We start from the raw sequence: 15,641 nt of genomic DNA, 5'->3' as shown, positions 1-15,641 counted from the left end.
GGGATGCACAGTAATGGCTCCAGAAAATCTGAGGTTGCCTTTGAACACCTGGGCATGGTCCTGGGATGCCGCTGATGGTATCAGAATGCGGCACTGGCTTTGGATGCACACCTATACCCCTGGAACACCCAGCAATGGCCATGTGATACCCAGTAATAGAGCCAGGGCACCCAGCAGCAGGAGAGTGAGGGCTGAGCACCCAGCCCACTATCCTGCAGGAGTGGACAAGTGCCAGGTGCTGTGCAGACAGTGCCATGGGACACAGCAACTCCAGAGTCTGCAGCATGGGCAGGGGCTGGTCACAGATTGGGGAAAGGGAAGAGCAGGCAAAGACAGCATGGTCAGCACAGCAATCAGCGTTAGCAGCAGTTGGCAGAGTGGTTTATTCAAAAGTAATTAAGTACTTTCGCACATATTTGTAGCAGCTCCTCCACTGTTTGTAGGAGGAATTGGAAAGAGACACAGAGATGCCTGGAAATAAGAAAAGGAGAAAGAAGTGTTCCATTCCCATCTGGGGAGCCAGGAGAAGTAGCTGCCAGGGCCCAACCCAGCCCACAGCACAGAGCAGACTGTGCTGAGTGGTAGGAGCTGTGTCCACGTTTGTCTCCACATCCTGGTCATGAGCTTCTTTCTGGCAGGAAATAGGGGCTGCTTATCTCAACTTCTGACTTTCAGGCCTGACCATGATTGCCTGGCTGTAGGCTGTACAGGCAGCATAGGGACAGGTGCTGGAACTGGGGATTTCTGTGGGTGAGGCTGTGTCCTACTGGGAAGGATTCACCTCCCTTCCAATAACATGTACAAAAGGCAAAGAAAGAAAACAGTTCCCACATTAGACAAATAAGAGAGAAGTACCTTCATGGTAGATGCATGAATTCACAGAGGAGGGAGTAGATGAAAAAAAGAAGATAAAATAAAAATTAGTTGGATTAGCAGAAAAAAAAGTACATGGAAATCTCTCTTTAAAAGATGAGGCATTAATTTTCTTAATGTGACAAGGCCCAGAAGAATCTTGAAGACAGGTGATCTCCCAGAGACAGGAGCCTGAGAAGGCAAGCAGAGATTTCCTTGAAGAAGCTGCAGGAGCTATATGAACTTTGGGAACAAGGAAACATGCACTCCTTGTTTTCCAGAATCACCACCTTCACTGAAATAAATTAAGTCCTGAGCCCTGTTAGTTGCTGGGAGCCCACAGTATTGCAGCAGGACCACATAGCTAAGTGCTGGCTGGATCTGCTGTGCTCTCAACAGCTTTCATCCAGCTCCTAAAAGGATGCCTCAGGAAAGGAAACCTAGGAAGATTTACTGGGCTTTTTTTTTAATTTGTCTGAAGCAGACATAGACAAAGGTGAGGTGTTGTCACAATCAATAACCTAACCTTGTGATTGTATTTAACTAGCAATGACACTGCTGGAGGAGCCAACCAGGGACTGGCTCCAGGCACAGCTGCTGCAGGCTCAGGAAGGGAAGAAGTCAGAGCCCTGCAGCTCTGCCTGACCTTCACGCCTTCTCCCAGTCTGCCTGGGCCCAGGTCAGCCCTATCAATCCACACAATTTCTCCTTCTTCCCAGCTCTTTTCCCTCCTCCTGTCCCAGCCCTTCCTCTCTTGTTCACCCTATCTGCTGAATGCTAGCCCAGTGGTTGCAAACACCAGCCAAGGCCATTCCCCCTGCCTTCTCCCCGCTGCCAACAAAATCAAACCAAATGGGAGGAGGTTTTTTAAAGATTGGATTATTCCATTGGGTGGTCCAGTACAAAGGCAGAGAGGAAGGAGCTGTATGTTGGAAGGGGTTTATATGGGAGCAGCTGATGGTAGTGGGATGGGGATGCATGGGGACACAAGGTGACTCCTGTTCCACTGCTACCTCCTGCAGCACCACTTGTGCTCTACCATCAGCAAACTAGAGAAAGCACCATCAGGTTGTGCTGGGTGCAGGCAGAGGTGGCAACATTATGTTTCTATAGGGAACACAATCACTGAGCCTCAAGTTTGTGGTTTGAAATATTCAGTAAAGTGCTGTTCCACTCTGATAACACATCCATTAATATGAGCTGTTGACAGCTGTTGCAAAGAAAAAGTGATTCAGGGCAATAATTTTCTTCTGCTGCTTCTGCACAAGGATAGATTGCAGAAAGGGTGTCACAGTTCTCTGGTGCTTGGGAGGATTTGTCACTTGCTGCTGCTGGAGCTTCTGCTCCTTCAGCCCAATGGTGGAGGCTTCACAGAAGAAAGCCTGAATCCTATGATCAGGAAAATGTCTCCACTTACAAAGGTCAGTACAGTCAGTGCCTAACCATGCTGGCCACACAGCTGCTCAATAGTGCTGCATTTGCTTGAGATGTTCCCAGGAGTTTCTGCTGCCAGATATTTTGTGAGTGAAGCAGAGCCTGAGCTGTGCCACTCAGGCAGACCAAATACTGCATGGGCTGGAAGCTGAGCAGCTCTCAGATCTGCAAGCCCTGGGCAAAAGAAATACGCTCCCTCCAGATGCAACACAGGGCTTGCTGCAAATCCACTCAGTGACATCAGTGTCATCTCTGGCTGTGAGAAGGAGGACGGCAGAGAGAATGCATGCACACTGAGAATGTAAATATTTTCTCCACACACATACTCACATAGTCACAGAGTATACAATAAATACTCATGCAACCTATCATCTGCTGGGCACCAGATCATTGACATAATTATTGATGCATCAGGTTTTTCAAAAGATACAACAGGGAGTGTACTTCATTTGGTAATAAGAGCACACCTAAGTGGTCCTGGCTTTTTAGGCTAGGTGTCAGATCACTGCCACCCACATGTGTTGCTGTTTTATCTGACATCAGTATGTTGGCAGTAACAGAAAGGAAACTGAAGGTAGATATTTGTTTATTAAAATGAAGGAACTCCACTGAATGCTGCAAGATGCTGCTGACAAGCAGGATTGCTCTACCCCAGTGCTTGGATTATGTCACCCACTGAACTTTCTAATAACGCTGTTAGAGCTCTTATCGTAGCACTCACTCATGCGTGTGCCTAACCATAGGACTCTTCCATTCTAAGCAAAGTCAGCAGATGTGTTGGACCTCCCAAAAGGAGACAACAGCAACAGAAATGATTTTGCAGAGCTCCATGTTAATTTGGAAGGTTGTTGTCATCAGAACAGTGGGTTAAAATATTAAACTTGTCATTGCACTTTTCAAAAGTTCAACTAATGCTATTACCTCTGAGTCAGCCCTTCACAGAACGCTGATGATCTGTACCCCATCAATATGCCCAGCTTACCAAAAACAAGTAAAATGCCTTTGAGCTAAATATTTTGGCTGGAGAATATGCCAGGAGGTACTTTCCAAAATTTCCCAAAAAAGGAAACTTCAGCAGAAAACATAAAAGTATTGTGTAACTTTCCACAAGTGTAACTCATCCAGATATTAAAATACCTCTTGACAGAATTCCTTGCAAAAAAAGCTGTGACTATAGCTGAGCTGAAATACTGCCAAGCAGCCAAATCTGTCTGCAAGTTCGAAACTGAACAATATTCAGAATATTCATTGCACCATGAGGTTGGGACTGGGATACCAGGAGATTCTCCATTCAAGCCACTCTTGTTCATGGATGCTGTGGAGGTGCACTGCTTTATTCCTGGTCCAGGAGGAACTGCACAGACATCTGCATCTCAGAGCAGGAATAGGCAGGACCCAGCCTCTTGCTCCTGGGAGCTTGTGTATGGAAAAGAAACTCTTGGACTATGCAGACACAGGGCTGGATTTGAAAATGAACACTGTGGGCAAAAAAAAGTGGGATGAATTCTGCCTCTACTCAAGCCACCAGTGGAAAAGATTTTAGAACTTCACAACCTGCAGAAATGTGACTGTCTTCCAGAAGGGGCAGGACAACAAGGAACAAAAAACATTTCAGAGAAAATTGCTTTCTATTAGCTCATAATTACATAATGCAGAATTAACTCATGGAAGCCAACAGCTTAATTGGATTTCCAACTGCGGAAGAAATCAGTGTTGTGAATTAGAACCTTCCCCAGCTCTACTGAATCTAGTGTCTCCCCAAGTGCAGGGGCACTGTCGTAGGTATGCACAACCCCATGTTTCAGCACAGCATTTCCAGAGCTGCTGAACAGATGCTGCCTTTGGTGGGGCTGAGGCATGTTTTACACTCATGGTCAAGGAGCATCTGCTCCATCAGAGTGATCTGTCAGAACAATTAGCACCGCCCACTAGGTTATCTCCTCCAGCCTTAATTACTCTGCTCTTGGCATCAACACCATTTGTGCCATGTTTTTATTTTTCCCAAGAAGACCATTTGCACCTTTGATATATTTGTTTCATTCTGAAGAAATCCTAATGTTTTTCTTTCATGCTTCATTTTGCTCCTGTATGCAGGGGGACTCCTGCTGTTGTTCTATAAATATCCCATCCTTGAGTCTCTGCAGAAGCAAGCATGGCTGAGAGCATAAAAGGTGAAGTCAAGCTCAAGAGGCCTTTACTAGTGCTAAAAACAGCTGCTGCTGCTGATGCTGCAAATGATTTATACCTCATCTGGAGAACAATAGCACAGAGCCCAGAACTGGTGCCTCCTGTGATTTATTTGGCTGTGCTTGAGCTTGGCGACATACTATATAATATTTTTTTGCATGGAAATGTCACTCTGAAAGAGTTTAAATTGCTTTCACCATGGATGGTAATGAGAATCCCTTGCAAAATACATTTGCATTCATTTTCTAAAACAACAAATGTGTAACTTCCTTCCAGCTCAGGCACTCTGAGTAAGCTTTGCTGGATCCTTCTGAAAATTTAGCAACCAGAAATTCTCTGGCATGGAGCAGAAAGTAACACCCAGTGTCAGTTGGCTCAAGTGTGGGATTATTTGCACCAGCAAAACAGACTCCGAATACATGGTTGCAAGCTACAAGCACCCACAGCCCTGGTCCCACAGATTTGAGGCTCTATGGCCAGTGTTGCTTGCAGCCTCACAGAAGCCCAGCATGAAGAAAGGGCTCCCAGTTACTGGTATGGCTTGCCAAACACAGAAAGCAAATGAAGTGTTTCAGCAGTCCAGGATCAGAGTCAGAAAGCTAGCCTGCCACCAACAGTAGGGCACAAACCTGCTAGGCACAGCACTGCAACTCTCTTGCTGTCTTCTCTGCACTGCTTCTGCAGCACGCACCCAGGGTTATCGCTGCAGTGACCTTCACACAAGGCCACGTACAAATTCCTTTTCCTTCTTCCCTCACAGGCTTCGAGGGCAGAGTATCTCTTGAGTGGCCTTGGGGATTTCCACAGCATCAGTCATGGCAACGCGGTCTGAAAAGCTCCTTGCTTCTGCACACAGTTCAACCTTCAGAGTGGTTCATTTTGGATATTACCAAATACTTTAAAGCCTCAGCTGTGGACATAAGCAGGATCTGCCTATAGGAGTGCAATAATATTGATTTAATATTTCCCCAGGTGAGGGGATACTAGGGCATCTGAAAGTGGCTTCTTTTGGAGCTACAGCCATTTATTTAGGCAAGATGCCTGGATGTTTGCATTTCCCCAGAGTTGTGCTTTTTCTGCCTAGCTGCCTTACCTGGGGAGGAGTTACTTGCAGCAGCCTCAGACACTCTGCCACACACAACAAACATCAGGAGGAAAAAGCACAGGAGTTTTCTGTCCATCACTCATTGAACGTGCTGCAGAACCAACAGCTTCTGGAAGCATCAAATTTGTTGTGGAGGTGCTGAACAGTTGCATATGTGCATGTGATGGATCAGTACTTCTCAAGTGTGGGAGACAGTGTCAAAGGCTTTGCTGAAGTCTAGGTAGACTATGTCTGCAGGGCATGAAGAGAAGAACCCGGAGGTTCCTGATGGATGAAAAACTTAACATGAGCCAGCAGTGTGCTCTTGTAGCTCAGAAAGGAAATGGTATCCTGAGCTCCATCAGAAGAGAGGTAGCTAGCAGGGACAGGGAGGTGACTGACCCTCTCTGCTCTTGTGAGGCCCCATCTGGAGTACTTGGTCCAGATCTGGAGCCCCCAGTACAAGAAAGACAGAGAGCTGTTGGAGAGGGTCTAGAGAGGAGCCACAAAGATGACCGGCGGGAATGGACCGCCTCCCCTACAAAGACAGGCTGAGGGAACTGGGCTTGTTCAGCCTGGAGAAGAGATGGCTGCGGGTTGACCTCATTGCAGCCTTTCAGTAACTAAAGAGAGCCTACAAACAGGAGGGGAGTCAACTCTTTGAAAGGGTAGATAACAGCAGGACAAGAGGAAATGGTTTTAAGTTGAGGGAGGGAAGATTTAGGTTGGATCTCACCTAGGGGGAAGTTCTTTACTATGAGAGTGGTGAGGTGCTGGAACAGCTGCCCAGAGAAGCTGTGGATGCCCCATCCATCCCTGGAGGTGTTCAAGGCCAGGTTGGATGGGGCCCTGGGCAGCCTGGCGTAGTATAAAGTGTGGAGGTTGTTGGCCGTGCCTGTGGCGGGGGGAGGGGGGTTGGAGACTCATGATCCTTGAGGTCCCTTCCAACCCGGGCTGTTCTGTGATTTTGCAATATGATTCTGTGATTCTGTGTACAGACCATCTGCCCAGGAACACTACAAAAGAAGGCACAGTTTCCAGTCCCCACAGAGAATAATAGAATCATAGAGTCATCAAGGTTGGAAAAGACCACTGAGATCATCCAGTCCAACCATTCACCTGTCACCAATACTTTGCATTATCCATGTCTCTCAGTACAACATCTAAACATTTCTTGAACATCTCCAGGGATAGTGACTCCACCACTCCCTGGACAGCCCATTCCACGCCTGACCACAGGAAAAAGTATTTCCTCACACCCAATCTGAATCTCCCCTGGCACAACTTGAGGCCATTCCCTCTAGTCTTATCTCTAGTTATGTGGGAGAAGAGGTTGACTCCCACCTCACCACAACCTCTCTTCAGGTGGTTGTAGAAGCGATAAGATTACCCTTGAGCCTCCTCTTCTCCAGACTGAACAATCCCAGCTCCCTCAGTCACTTCTCATAAGGCTTGAGCTCCAGACTCCCCACCAGCTCAGCTGCTCCTCTCTGGACATGCTACAGGCCCTCCCTGTCTTTCCTGTAGTGAGGGGCCCAAAACTGAATGCAGTACTCAAGGTGCAGCCTCTCCTGAGCCTGAGCACACAGGGATGATCACTTCCCTGCTCCTGCTGGCAACACTATTTCCGATATAAGCCAAGATGCCACTGGCATTCTTGGTCACCTGGGCACACTGCTGGCTCATGTTCAGCCGAGCTTCAACTGGTACCCCCAGGTCTGTTTCCACTACACAGTCTTCCAGCCACTCTTCCCCAAGCCTGTGGCATTGCCTGGGGTTGTTGTGGCCAAAGTGCAGGACTCGGCAGTTGGACTTGTTGAACTTCATCCCATTGGCTTCAGCCCAGCTACCAGCCTGTCCAGATCCTTCTGTAGGGCCTTCCTACCCCCAGGCAGATTGACATGTCTTCCCAACTTGGCATCATCTGCAAACTTACTGAGGGTGTACTCAATGTCCACATCCAGGTCATCAGTAAAGATACTGAGCAGGACAGGCCTCAATACCAACCCCTGAGGAACACCACTCATTACTGGTCACCAGCCAGATACGACTTCATTTACCACCGCTCTTTGGGCCTGTCCATCCAGCCTGTTCTTTACCCAGCAAAGAGTGTATCTGTCCAAGACATGAGCTGCCAGCTTCTCCAGGAGAATACTGTGGGAGACAGTGTCAAAAGCTTTGCTGAAGTCTAGGTAGACTATGTCAGTAGCCTTTCCCTCATCCACCAGACAGATCACCCAATCATGGAAGGAGATCAGGTTGGCCAAGTAGGACCTGCCTGTCATGAACCCATGCTGGCTAGGCCTGATCCCCTGGTTGTCCCAAACATGCTGTGTAATCTCCCTGAAGACAATCTGCTCCACAACCTTTCCTGGCACTGAGGTCAGGCTGACAGGAAGTAATGCTGGCAAGCCACTGGTCCTCTATGGCCACTCCGGTTGACCAGGAATGGAGGATGAACGCTGGTCCTACTCATCCATGGGGAAAGATGTCATCATGTCCAGTAGGGCATTTACCATTGGAGATGGTATTTTTGGTGTGAGTGCCCTTCTTGCCTTTCTTCCTCTTGGGATACTGCACTGTGGCACTGCTTGTGCTGCCAGCAAGCTCAGGGATTGCATCAGGGCTCAGGAGCAGGTTTTGAGACAGCAGTGCCTCCCTGCCATGTCTCTACCTGTTGGCCTGGCTGTGACTAGCAAGATTTAGCTGTAAGTGAATGCTGCAGAACTGTTTGCCCTGTGTACCTGTCTGAACACCACAGATGAAGGGTTTGGTCCATGGCCAGGCTGAACATGCTCTGTCACCTCCTCCAGACAGCCCAGTAGCCCAGCCCAGTGCAGGTCTTGTGGCTCATGGGGAGGGAGCAGGGCAGGGCAGAGAAGCAGTGCCACCAGCTCCACGGAGACAGTGGGGGCTGTGGCAAAGCAGAATCACCTGACATGGGATTTAAAGATGACGCCAGGGCTCATAATTTGTTAGTTAGGAGCAAGCAGGTTGACTATGTAGTGTAACCACAGCCAGAAAAACTCCAGCTATATATCAGACTGAATTTTGTCGCAATAGAAGTGGAAGTGAGAGCTTCTTCATTCCCTGATATCACCCAGCTAAAGCAGCATAACTGTCTCTGAGTTCTGTGTCAGACACTCTTCTGGAGCAAACGCTGTAGGGCTCAGTGCTTGGTTTTACAGATGATATATGTGACATACAGTAGCCAGTTTCAGTGACCTAATGGGCTCTACTGGCCTCAACTGCTCTTTGTCCCCAGACTGTCACTGCCTCATGATTCAGAGGGGTGTGAGGTACTCTCTGCATTACAAGCATGACAGTGTGTTTTGGTCAGGTTCACAGAGTTTTTGATCTTATGCAAGTTCCAGCAGCACTCCACAACAGCTGGACGAGGCTACCTGGAAAGTCTGCCAGGAACAGTGCCTGACTGCAGCAACAAACTCAGCTTTGCTTTGCCAACAATGTATTTTTCTCAGATAAACTTAGAAAAACTTAGTGCAGTTCACTGTACAAAACCTGGATTTAAGCTGTTTCATTTGTAAGGGTATTCTGAACTAAACAAACAGCTTTTTGTTTACATTTTCACTAGCACTGCAGATTTCAGGGTTTAGAGCAGCACTAGTCACTTTGAGCCAGCACCACTCTGTGGGAACAGAGAGAAGGGACAATGTAATCACCATCTCAACTCTGAGACCACACCACCACTTTTCTGTCAGTTCTCCTGAGACTGACTGCAGTCAGTGCAAGCTGAAGTGCTGCCCCTTGATGCCCATCACCTTTCAGGGCAGGACAGCTGCTGCCACAGCATAACCTCTGCTGGGAACAGAGCAGGTCATCAGCATAGTGATGGACAAGTGGGTCACCAGCACAATGGCAACAGCCAAGGCACCCTTTTTCATTTTGTGTGCCGTGGAGAAAAGGAGTTGCTAGAAAGGAGAGTCACTGCAGAGATGCAGAGGCTGCCAGAGCTGATTTCTTCCTAGAAAGAGAGGAGGATACAAAGAGAATAGCCTTTCCAAGGAAAGAAACAATTCCCTTGCCCTTGCCCTTGGCTCTGTCTCTTTCTTAACCAGCCTCTCCTCCCCAAGCGCTGTCAGCTCAAACTCTTTGCTCTCAAGTTGGCTCCGGCTGGCACAGAGTGAACCTTTTTCATGCTGTGTTTTAGGTTTGTGACAGGAACAATGATGGAAGCATAGCAGCATTTTAGCTGCTCCTGAATAGAGTCTGCATAGTTTCTAGCCTTTCCTCTTCCCACTCTGCCCACATCAATATGAAGCCGGGGTACAGCTAGGACAGTGTCCCAGAATACTATGCTCACCTACAGAAGCCCAAAAAACTCAGGAGAAAGGGGATGCTCTGGGTTATAGTACTGCCTTCCCAAGTAAACACTGTGCTTCCTCAGCGATGTATGAGCCCCCCCCCCCCCCTCCCCCACTCACCCCAGCTGATGGGAAGAAGCAATTTCCTGATTTCTCTTCAGGCTTGCTTCCATTCCTCCTATGCTGCTCTTCTGTTACTTATCACCTCTGGCCTATGAGACAGTTACTGTCCTTGCCAGCACTACATCTTTGTTATTGTTACTACTCCACTTTTCCTCTCCTAACACCCTGCCTCTTGTTGCTGCTCCAGGCCACAGTACAGCTCTATCTGGGCCGAAGAAGTCCAGATGGCTGCAGGGAGGAATGCCTCCCTGTACAAAACAGGGCCTGCACATTGTGTATCAGAACTGATTTATGGAGAAGGCATGAACAGGAGCTGTGTTTTATTAACAGCAATTTCCATCCTGATGACGGATTAGAGAGATAATAGAAGTAGCAGAGCACCTTTCCTGGGAGATACTTCAGAGGAATGCCTATAAAACCACCAGCAGCTGCCTCCAAAGGAGAGGAGCCATGAGAGAAGACAGAGCAGGAATCAGCACATAAATTTTTTGTTTGGCTTTCTGCTGTGTGCTTTGCTGGATGCCAAACTGGATATCTATTTCATTGCAGTTGTGAAAATTCTCTCTCTCAGCAAGGGCACCATGAGCAGTGTAATGGACTGTGCCCCAAAACCAAGCCTTTGGTTTCCCAAAGATCTGCTAAGCAGCGCTTGACAACCCTTTCTGCCTGGCAGCATCAGCAGATGCCATCAGCTCACACTTCTGGTGCCATACTGTGTCCCCACTGCCTTTGTGTGCCACCGCCTCATTGGTAAATAGCAGAGGAGACAGCCATCCTTCTTGCAAGACCCAGGTGTTGCCTTCAGCAAGCGTGGGCAGGTTTTAGAGGCAGTTTGAGGGCATAGGGCAAAAAGTCCTGGGAGTGCCCAGCAGCTCCAGTCTACATCCGTGAGCAATAAGTGCTGTCATTTGCACAGTTGTTCTCTCTTACATTGCTATTTGTTTGTGAACAAGTCACAGCAGATGCTTCCCACTGGTACAATGGATACTAAGATACATTTGAAGTTGGTACCAGTAACTAATCCAGTTAACAAAACACTCTGTTTGACACAGAGCTGTCACAAAGATTTGTTAATTCCCATTGACAGGAGGGCATTCAAGTTACAATGTAATAAGGAAGGAGGAAGAACTTTTTTTCATCTGGCAGGAAGAATGCAATTCGTAGAACAACTAAACACTGCTCTCAGCAACAACAAAAAAAAGCATTTAGGAGTCAAAGCAGCCCCTCTCCTTGTAGAGCAGGCAACAGCAGACTGTTTCATGAGAGCAGAAAGCTGGGCCAGGTCAGGCCAGGCAAGGCTTCCTGCAGCTGGCATTCGGGTTTCACCTCATGCATGATAAATGGCTTCTGTATGAGGAACAGCTGCCACATGCACACTAAGGGCCAACTAAAACACATCACTTGTGGTTCCTCCTAGCACATGATGGGTGTCTGAGGAAGCTGGCAGCAGCCAGGTCCAGAGCAGAGAGCAAGGGTGGCCCTGCACAGCCCAGAGAGAAGAAAAAGGTACCTGAAATTTTCCATAGTTTCATTGTGCTAAGCAGCACTGGGGGGCTGCCTGGGAGCCAGGCTGCCTTGGCTTATACTGCTCTTTGTCTTCAAAGTGTCTGCTCATGGCCTCTCATTGCCTATTTGTAGAGGAAGGTGTTGTTATGGTCTTTTAAACTCTAATGCTAGCCTGACTAGAACTGATTTTTCCATTCTTGTTTATTTGGGATTAGGGACATATGGATAGTTCCTACCAATGGCACCTTTCTTCTTGTTATTGTTTTCATATAAACATACATGCAAAGCAACAAATTGACCAAATGCACAGATACACTCCAGAAATCTCACCTGTTACAAGGTGCAGAAGGCTTGAACTCACAATGTTTATTTGAAATTAAGCAATTAACAGCCCCTTATGAAACAAAGTAGAATGCTGTGAGGAAGACATGCAGGAAGAAATGGGAGAGGCAGTACTTTGTCACCACTGTCCTCTGGCACCTCATTTTTGGAGTGTGATGAAACACTTGGAGGCTGCTGCTGGAAGACAGGCAGCTTGCAGAACCTGTGGGCCCAAAGTGATTCAGCTGTGTCCCTGGGCCTGGCAGATAACGCAGCTGTGGAGTTGCATCATGTTGGGTTCTGTCCATCTATGCAGGAAGGCTGATAAGGAAGCAATGTTAGTAAGAGCTGTCTGCACTGGGAGTTAAACAGAAACCTCTGTATAGAAGATTAGAGTGAAGAGGTGGGAGCAAAGTTCCCCATTATTTGGATGAAGTTGCAAGCATCATATCAAGTGCTGTTCAGAAAGCTGGGGACCATCTCAGACCCCGTGACATCTGCTCCCCTGCTCAGCTGAGTTTCAGGAGCATTTCTCTGGCCCTTCCTAGTCTCAGCTTAGCCATCTGTAAAACAGTAACTGCCTCCTGCCAAAGTCTGTCACTAAGCACAACCAACTCATGCTGAGACACATAGCCCATCCAGTTGTTGCTTGGGTGGCTCATATGAGTCACAGCATGCAAGCGCAATGCCAGCTTGGAAACAGAGTGCTTGAAAGCTCACTGCAAAAATATTCACTGTTTAAAAGCAGAACTGAGTGAGGACTATCCTTCTGTGTCCTGTCTCTGAGGCAGCACCACTTTTACCCACTTGGCAACACCTGAACCATTCACCAAGCATAGCCTGGCTATTGAGTTGTAAGCTCTCTGCAACAGTTTGCTCCCTGTGCCTGCCCACTGGACAGAGCAGTTCATGGTGCCCAGCAGGGAATGGAGACTGGAGACTGGTAAGCTGCACTTCCCCAGAGGGCAAACAGGGCTAGAGAAGTCAGTCATCAGCCCTCAAGAAGGTGATCCCTACCCCATCCCCATGCCCAAGCAAGGGAGGAGCTCAGTTTGTCTGCCCACTTGGCTTGCACTGCCAGCAGGTCATATGACAGGGTTCTTGGGAATAATTCCTCCCGGAGCCCTTCAGGGCCCTCTTTGCAAAGGCTGATCCCACTTGTTTGCACTTCAGCCTGATTGCAACCCCAGGACATCACCCATGGCAGCATATATTGCCAGGTACTGAATACCACCTGAACGCATGATGTACTTCTGCCATTGCTTACTCCTGGATTAACCCCAGATTTATCATGTCAAAAAAAGACAAAACATGAAATAAAAAGCAAACAAACCACTCAGCTCAAACAGTGATTTGTTTCAAATAGCAAATACCAAAGCATCAGGAAAGACATTTCCTGCAGTGAATCTGTGGCTGGAATTTGCATTTGTATGCTTCCTTATATGTAAAAGTGTGTATATATCTGTATGCACATGTGCATACACCAACTATGTATATCTAAAAAGAAAAAAGCATAAGACACTATGTATACTAAGACATATTAAGAAGATATAAAAAAATCTCCATAAAGAAGGGTTTAAAATAATTTTCAGCATTTCATCAGTCTGCCTAAGAGAATCCTTCCCATTTGCTCAAAAGCAACAAAACAAATACATTGTATGGCAGACTCCATACTTAGCAGCATGCTTAACTTCACATATTAAATAGATGTTCTGGCTTTGATTACAAAGGTCATTCATCACACCTTTTAAACCATTCTGTTAATCCCATGCTGGAATATAGGAAAACAAAGAAAAGGAAGTCGGAGGAGATGATCTTTTTGCACAGAGGCTGTATTCAGACCATTGCAGTTCCACAGCACTCATACCTGCTGTCATCAGCCTGCCAACACTTTCAGCAGCTGCTGTGGAACTGATCCCAGAGGGTGATGAAGCCTCCAAACTTTTCCAAGCAGTAAATGTACCATCAGCACTTTGGTGCCATAGCAATAGGCATTTCCTCACTCATGGGATACAAATACTGGCATTTTATGGACAAAGATGATTTTTGCCTTCTGATTTTGCCTGATGTCTCTGAAATCCAACGTTCCTGTCACTGTTTGACCTATACCTTGTTCCATGCCAGAATCAGAACCTGTCCCTAGGTGAGCTTAGACCATAATGCCTATCCATACCCAGGAAAACATTTTACTTATACACTAAAGCCAAAATATAAAGAAGATGATCATATTTAGGTATCTGTAGAATAGTTCAACCGCAAGTTGAACTAGTTCAATAGTGCAACCACAGCACTGCAGGAAGAACTGCGCTCTCTATTTCAGCCAAAAGGACTAAACAAGTGTGTTTGACCCACCTGGGAGCACAGTGTTTGCAGATAATCTAAAAGGCAAACTTAGATCTCTTCAGGGCCAAAAACTAGCTCAACTGCTGAACCAGCTCCTCCATAGTGTGAACCTCTTACCCTTGTTCTCTAGAACTGACAGCCTGCATGTGCGACAGTACAAGAGAGATCAAAGTCTTATGCCCATAAATAGACTCCTGTGCTCACTCATAAATTAGAGCCTTCCCCAAGGTCTCCAGCGTGAGGTTACAGCTGGTCACTTCCTCGTGTGTATCTGCCTTCTATGTTCCACATAACTATCGATTTAGGACACTCTGTATAATTTAAGAATTAAAACTGAACACTATGTTATCTTACAGTCATGTCATCTTTGATATGCTTCGACAACTGTGAGATACTTGCAATCTATTAGAAGAAACATTTGTAACACACATTAACCAGTAGAAGCTCAGTGGCTGTGCATCAGAAAACCACAAGTGAAAGGCAGGTTGAAAGGCCTTCTGCCAAACTGATTGCTTTCTGCTGTGACCACACTCTCGGATCATGAGAAGCACAACAGTGGAGTGGTGCTTGGTTTGTGTCAGTGAGCCTCACTGTCCCCTTTTCAGTGGCCAAGCCAGTAGAGACATTTTCTGCTGATGGGAGAAGGCATGAAACCACCAGTTCTTAGAACAGTACTTTTTATATGTTATAATTTGATATCCCCTATGGCTATTTCACCCAGGGTACTCTTCTCTGAGTGATGACACTAGATTTCCATGGAAATGGGACAGTTCACATAAGCTGAGTAGTGACATCTCTGGGTACATCAGACTTCCTGTTCGCACCCAGTCACCTTACCAAGTGGCTCTTGGTCCATTCAGCCACCAGATGCTCCACCTTGTACAAGGGTCACTGAGACCCTTGTCTCTCTGTTCTTCTTTTAACTTTTCCTCTTCCCCCACTCCCACCCCTCCCTCTTTCAGATTTGAGCTTTGATGATGTTCAGTCCTGGTGTGTGTTTCTCTTGGCTCCCTGGCCTCTGCTGCCCTGGCTCCTTCTCTGCAAGTCTCTTACCAAATCCTTCACATGGTCCCCAAAATCAATCTGTGGACCACCCCTGGCCTAGGCCAACAAGGAAGTGTAGAGCTCAGGTCATATCCTGAAGAGTTACATCTGCAGTGTTCCTTTTCTCCACCAGTCTCTCACAGTTCAAAGCACACGACAGCTACAAGGCCAGTAAAATAAAACAAAAGTGGAATTTCCACATCAGTTAATGATTTAAGAAACAAAAACAATTCTTGTAAGGCCCCATCTGGAGTACTTGGTCCAGATCTGGAGCCCCCAGTACAAGAAAGACAGAGAGCTGTTGGAGAGGGTCTAGAGAGGAGCCACAAAGATGACCGGCGGGAATGGACCGCCTCCCCTACAAAGACAGGCTGAGGGAACTGGGCTTGTTCAGCCTGGAGAAGAGATGGCTGCGGGTTGAC

Source organism: Tetrao urogallus (assembly GCF_951394365.1).
Source record: "Tetrao urogallus genome assembly, chromosome: 16".
NCBI lineage: Eukaryota > Metazoa > Chordata > Aves > Galliformes > Phasianidae > Tetrao > Tetrao urogallus.
This window is presented reverse-complemented; position numbering follows the sequence as displayed.